The sequence below is a fragment of the Sciurus carolinensis genome, chromosome X (genome assembly GCF_902686445.1).
Source record: "Sciurus carolinensis chromosome X, mSciCar1.2, whole genome shotgun sequence".
Taxonomy (NCBI): domain Eukaryota; kingdom Metazoa; phylum Chordata; class Mammalia; order Rodentia; family Sciuridae; genus Sciurus; species Sciurus carolinensis.
Genome location: NC_062232.1, coordinates 31,444,839 through 31,451,938, shown reverse-complemented (window position 1 = coordinate 31,451,938; position 7,100 = coordinate 31,444,839). Strand labels below are relative to the sequence as shown.

General features: G+C 37.8%; 1 pseudogene; it reads left to right on the top strand.

Moving 5' to 3' along the window:
• LOC124972540 (cytochrome c, somatic-like) lies at positions 1 to 319 on the top strand (annotated as a pseudogene).
• The last annotated feature ends 6,781 nt before the right edge of the window (positions 320 to 7,100 follow it).

The window sequence follows — 7,100 nt, the reverse complement described above, 5'->3', positions numbered from 1 at the left end:
AATGAATTAAAAATGGGTGATGTTGAGAAAGGCAAGAAGAATTTTGTTCAGAAATGTGCTCAGAGCCACACCATGGCAAAGGGAGACAAACACAAGACTGGGCCAAATCTCCATGGACTGTTTGGGCAGAAGACAGGTGAGGTTGCTGGATTCTCTTACACAGATGCCAACAGGAACAAAGGCATCACCTGGGGATGGAGTATTTGGGAAATCCCTAAAAGTACATCTCTGGAACAAAAATAACCTTTGCTGGCATTAAGAAGAAGGGAGAAAGGGCATACTTACTAGCTTATCTCTCAAAAAAGCTACTAATGAGTAATAGCCACTGCCTTATTTATTACCAACAGAAATGTTTCATGGCTTTTTTATGTGTATCACATTTAATTGATGTGAATTCAGATCAGGAATGACTGACAAAATTATTTTTGTTGCATAGTCCTGATTTAAGTAAAATTGACCTATAGTTAAATTAATATTTTGGTTATACTATCACTTCAGTAAATTCTATCACTGTTTCCCCTTTTTAAAGTTATGGTTGGACTTAATTAGTAATGTTCAAGATTTCATAAAAATGATGAATGATATCTCAAAACTGGTTCTATATTTAGGTTTATATAACTATGTGAATATGTTTAAATATGGGGGAAATCCCTTCACTCTCTCAGAACCAAGCATGATTCACATGTGTTTCAATTTGTGTTTGTTAGCCTATTAAAGGAAATGGTTGAAGACAAGGAAATAAAAAAAAAAGAAAATGTATCTTCCTTCTCCAACCCCTTAGTCTGGGGTCTCATCTTCAAGTCCCAGAGAAAAATGCCCACTTATTCATTACTACTATGCTCAATCCAGGAATGGAAACCTGGTGCATTCACAGAGCTGGGCCAATACATAAACTGATGATGTGGTGCACTTCTCAGATGCTCTTTAAATATTTGTACAACATTTATTTTGAGTCACATCTACCTGGTGGAAAGGGTGAAGAGGAAGTCCTCAGTGAAGGCAAATCCCTCTTTTCCTGTATTCTTTTTTTTTGGTATTGGGGATTGAACCCAAGGCTGCCTAACCACTGAGCCACATCCCAGCCCTTTTTAATATTTTATTTAGAGACAGGGTCTTGCTGTTCCCGTGTTTTTAGCAACTCACATCTGGCTGGACGTGTGCTCCATTCTGCAAAACAAAAGCCCCACCTCTAACCAGACCTGTCCTTCTTAGAAGGCAATTTATCAACCATGAATTTCTCTTCAAGCATGGGGTCTCCACCTCATCTGTCTACTCAAGTGAACACTATTCCTTCCTGCTCATACTGTATTCTTCCTGAGGGTAGTTCTCCACCTCAATACATTTCTAGGGATGTTTAGTGCCCCTTATAATTGGTACCCTGGGAAGCTGCCAGCTAGCCACCTCTTCACTTGGCTCAGAGCATTCAGATGCTTTGCAAGCTAACAACCTTAACAGACCAGGGTTGTGCAGTTGAAAACAAGTTGAAAATAAATAATAATATTTCCAAAACCCATGTGTAGAAAAGTGCAAAGGGGATCTCCTAAGTTTCCTGCGTGCACATCATTAGCCAGAAACACATCAGAAAAGGTTCCAGAAAAGTCCAAATATCTCTTTCTTTATATTCACTGAAAGCCAATAATCTCTCTACAAAAACAAAGTCCATTTATGAATAATGAATCTAGGAAAAGATGGAAAAGAAAATATATTCCCAATTCCCAATAATTCTAACTACAGTTCAACCATGAGTGAGTGACTTGACCGCTTTTGTGATAGAATGACTTCCTTCCTTGTTTCCAAATGAGAAAGATTTAAAAATCAGTATTACTGCTGGGATTCATCAATTCCCACAGATTTGCACGAATAAGTTTCAAACTTCCGAAGACAAAATGAGCCACTGGCTCTAAAGAAAAGCGCAATCAGTTTCCTCCCCCAAATTAAGTATATCTAACATAAAGAGGCTAAAAAACATAATATTTTGATTTAAATACGTATCTAGTTCTCTGCCCTTGTGTAAGGAGACTTCTTTTCCTCAGCAAATTCCAGTGATTTAAACTTGCTTAAATTACTATAATGAAATATTTGATTTATGTGCTGCATTAATTTCTGCCTGATTCAGAGAAAAAGGTAAGCAGAGACAAGTCTCCTTTTGTATTAAAATACTAGAGAGAGCTGGGCTTGGTGGCACATGCCTGTAATCCCAGAGACTCCAGAGGCTGAGACAGGATAACTACAAGTTCAAGATCAGCCTCAGCAACTTAGTGAGACCTTGTATCAAAATATAACATAAAAATCAGGCTAGGATGTGGCTCAGTGTTAAATGCCCCTGTACCAAATCCCCAGTACCAAAAAAAAAAAAAAGAGAGAGAGATAGAGAGAGAGAGAGAGAGAGAGAGAGAGAGAGAGAGAAAGAGAGAGAGAGAGATATGATCTACTAGTTTATATGAGTGCTTTGCCATTCATGGACATACTAACTATATATTCTATTTTCCTTTTCCTAGTATAAAATGTTCCCTACCCCCAAAATTGTCTGATGAGGTAAACTAATGAGGTAAATTCTAATGAGGTAAACTAGGTACAATTAAGAATCTTTGAAACAGTATGAATTACTTATAGTGACAACAGTAGTTTGTGTGTCTTTGGAATTAGTTTTGACAGAATAGTAATTTTGTTTCTGTAGATTAAAAGCATGATTTTGAACAACATTCCTGTGAGAAAGGCAGATTTCATCTACCTGATGTGGGGAATAGGGGAAGAGGTCATAGAAAAAGATAGTCATTCCTCTAGAAGAATATTTGAGGAAAGGGAAGGGAGGATGGTTTGCTTGCAAATTCTGCAACCTGTTAACAAAAAGCTGACTGTAGTTTTGTTTTGTTTTGTTATGATGGGAAGGCTCTTTTAATGCTTATATTACCATTCACTTTGTATTTTTTCATAAGTACATTAAAATTATACATAATAGTGGGATTTGTTGTTACACATTTATACAGTTTTGATCTCCATCAAATTAAACATCTTCTGTAATATTCATTAACTAATCAGTTGAAGTATGACATTTTAGCCTAAAAATAAATACTTATCACCTATGTTAGCTTTCCATTACTATAACAAATATTTGAGACAAATTGACTTGTTTGGGCTCAAAGTTTTGGAGATTTCAGTCCATGGTCGGTTGACCCTGTTGCTTTTGGACTTCTGGTGGGGTGGGGGCAGTACATCATAGCAGGAGTGTGTGGCAAAAATGTTCACCTCAAGGCTGAGATAGGAAAGAGAGAAAGAGGAAGGGTTCCCAATGTCTCCTTCAAGGGCATACCCTGTGCCTGGAAACCTACCTCTAGGACCACCTCTTTTAGTTTCTACCACCTCTTAATAGTGTCAACCTGGGGACTAAGCCTTTAACACATGGCTTTTGGGGAACATTTAAGATACAATCCAGAGCTTCAGCCACAGTGGGTAAAGGTGTGTGTGTGTGTGTGTGTGTGTGTGTGTGTGTGTGTTGTGATGGGTTGACATATTTGACTCCATGGAAATGTTATGGACCAGGCTATGTGGGCAATGACCAAACAGACTCCATTTTACCCTGAGACTCCATGTATGTAGGAAATGCTTCTCTTATGGGAACACCTCGCCTCTGTACCCATCAACAGTTGTTTAGCATAGCATGTTTGGCAACACAAAATGGCAATTCTTATATAATGTCAAATTGTTCTATTTTTGGTTCCTATTTTTCTTGGATGTTGTACCCTGTCAGAGAATGATTGTCTAGATATTAGTACCCATTCTTTAACTTGTACCCAACCAAGGTCATTTGGACCCACTTCCCCTTCTGCTTATGTTTTAGATCTCATGATGTTAGTTTGCAATTTTAAATCATAGCAACAGTCACTTAGGATTGATGTACTGACTGATGGTATAAAAACCCCTGCAACCCTATGCTCAGGGCTGTTCTCCCAATAGCCATTTTTGGCGTTGTGTGAGACAGTCAACTGACCAGCTAATAAAGACTCTCAAATTTGGGTTTCTCAGTGGTGATCGATCTGTTCTTAAGTTTTGATCTACAACAGTGTGTGTGTGTGTGTGTGTGTGTGTGTGTGTGTTTGTTATATATTGGAGACTACTTCATTATATATAGAATGCTTAACACTCAACCAACCATCCAGGTAAAAGAGGGCCTTAAACAGATTATGAACCATGTAGTGCTAGGTATTTTATTTTTCTAAGTGGTTAAAATTTACAAAGCATATTTACACATATTATCTCGTTTGATATCTTCAATTACTCCAAGATAGCCTCATTATTCCTATTTTTTAAACAAATAGACCAAGGCCTAGATTGGATAGTTAACATGCTGAGCTCACGTGGTTGATAAGCAGTTGAGACATGAGCTGATGTCTTCTGAGACCAAAGTTAGGTTCTTTCCACCTCGTTGTAGTTACCTTGCAATTGATAATCTTTGGGATACTTAAAGGAGAGTTTATTCCAAAGCCAAATCCATGCAGCCATCATGACATAGAGATGGTCCAAATAATACAGTTGAGGTCATTTGTCCTCTAATAGTGTTTCTTAAACTGTAATTCACTTGCATTAGAATCACAGAAGTTTGATAAAAATTATGGGGAATTCTGAAGATTTTTGTCTAATAAGTTTGGAGCAATGCTCTGGAATCAACATATTAAATTCATACTCCATGTGATTGACACAATCTTTTAAAATTCATGATGTGACAAAATTTTCCTATTGTTCAAACCTTGCCAGATCCAATTTTGGTTAGACCTTTGCCAGTGTAGACTTTTTCTTACTGTTTCTTTTCTTCAATTTCAAATGACACTACTGTAGGAGGAAAGTTCTTGTGCTAATTCCTAGAAGCAATATTCAGTTTAATGTGAAATATGTACATGGAAAATGGAAAAAAAACAAACACTGATCACACAAAGGACTATAGGTTCTCACCCACTAGACCTTCTGGAACTTGATATTTCTATCTGCTTTGTTTGAAAGAGAGTTTCCCCTTATTTCTTCCATGGCATTCTCCCTCTCCTCCACTGATGATAACCCTTGGCATGTGATAATGAGATTAATATTACTGTGATCTGGTAGACTCCACTCATTCATTACTTAAGTACTTAATGATCATTACTCATATGTTGTGTACCTTTCTTAAGGAAAAGGAGATATGTGAAGTTCCACCAAAATATTTTTGTTTTGTGACCTAGAAAATCTACATCCTTATGAGTAAGTCCAGTGACAGTAGCAACATAAGTGAAACGAGCTGATTACCTGAATTCCCTGTGTCCTGCATCTGTTATTTACATATTGCGCGGATACAGTCAGGCTTTTATGCTTACCCATGACTCCACAACTTGTTTGATTCATCTGAAGGAAAAACGAGAGCTGGGATCTCCAAATAAGGAATGGAATATTCCAGGCGGGGCCCTGATCTCTTCTGAGAAGTGAAATGCTGGAACCAACTGTCTAGGGTTGTAATTACAGTCCTTGCAGAAAGATTGCTTCTATTTTGTTTTTAATTGACAAATAATAGTGTGCATTTAGGGGATACAATGTGATTTTTTTTATATGTACACATTGCAGAACAATAAAATCAGGCTATGGAGCATATCTATCATCTTGAATAACTATCGTTTCTTTGTGGTGACAATTTAAAATCTTCTCTTTTAACTGTTTTGAAATATACATTATTATTAACTTAGAAAGGTTGCTTTGAAAAGACCAATCAGTAAGCATATTCAGAAGTTTTTCTTGATCTGTGTGGGTCCTGTTAATTGGGAGTTAGAAAAGATGGTATTGGACTAGGGGTGTGGTTCAGGGGTAAATTAGGCTTGCCTAATATGAGTGAAGCCCTTGTTTGATCCCCAACACTGGGAGGGTGGGTTGAGCAGGTGGTCTTTAAAGATGCCTATTGTTCTAACATTGTCTGATGTTATATCTTGCTTTCTTTTCACTTATTTCACAAAGATTTTTAATTACCTACTCTGAGACAAGCACCGGGGATATAACTGTGAAAAAATATTGTCTCTGCCCTCATGAATCTTACATGGTGGGGAGGGAATAGATACAGACATTAAAGGACTCATTATATGAATAATTTATTATAATTTCAATGTGTACAGTGAAGGGGAAATAGAGGCAGACTACTGTGACCTAGTTCAGCAGAGGATCAGGGGAGGTTTTACTGAGGATGTAACATTTAAGACCTGGATGATTAATGGGAAGCAGGCTGGTGAGAAGAAGGACTAAGAGGATTCCTAGCAAAGACTGTGAGGTGGGCTATAGCCTGGCACTATGGAGAAACAGAAAAATGCATTGCGTGTCCAAAGAGGAAAGAGAGGGAAGGCACAGCCTGAGGCAAGCTAGAAAGGCGGCAGGGGCCTTTTTATGCAGGGCCATGAACATATTTTATAATTAGGACAATGGAAAGTTATGGAAAGTTTTAAAGATCACTCTGGGGATGGAGAGATAGATCTATCATGATGGGCAAATGGTAGATGCCAAATATAGGTGATGGGTCTAAGGGTGTTTGCTATGAAATTCTTTCAACATTTCTGTATGTTTGAACATTTTCAATAACATTTTGGGACAAATCATTCTACCTACAGTGTGGAGGATGGATGGAGGACAGAGTGGTTGCCAAGATTATGGTAAGGACATCATTGAAATAATTATGGAAAGGGGTAATGGTGACTTAGACTTGTGCTTTGCCACAGAAATGGGAGATTTTCATTGGCTCTAGAGATATTGAAAAGACAGAATTAATATGACTTCTGGGTTGATTTTTGCCTCAGGGCAAAGGAGAGACAAAAATCAGAGATCACTACCAAGCACCTAGTTACTGAAATTGGTTGGATGATGATACCAAGTTCTGAGGCAGGGAGCACTGGAGGAGGAAAACATGGGCCATGGGTGCATGAGAGATGGTGAAGTGAAGAGTTCAGTTTTGAATGTGTTTGAAACACAAGCTATCCTGGTGGAGATGTCAGTTGGATCTGGGTTGTCAAAGTCAAATAAAAATATAGGAACAAATCTCCACGAAAAAGACTTTATTTGGGAATAAAATGAAACAGGATTACAATCAGACATAAGACAGA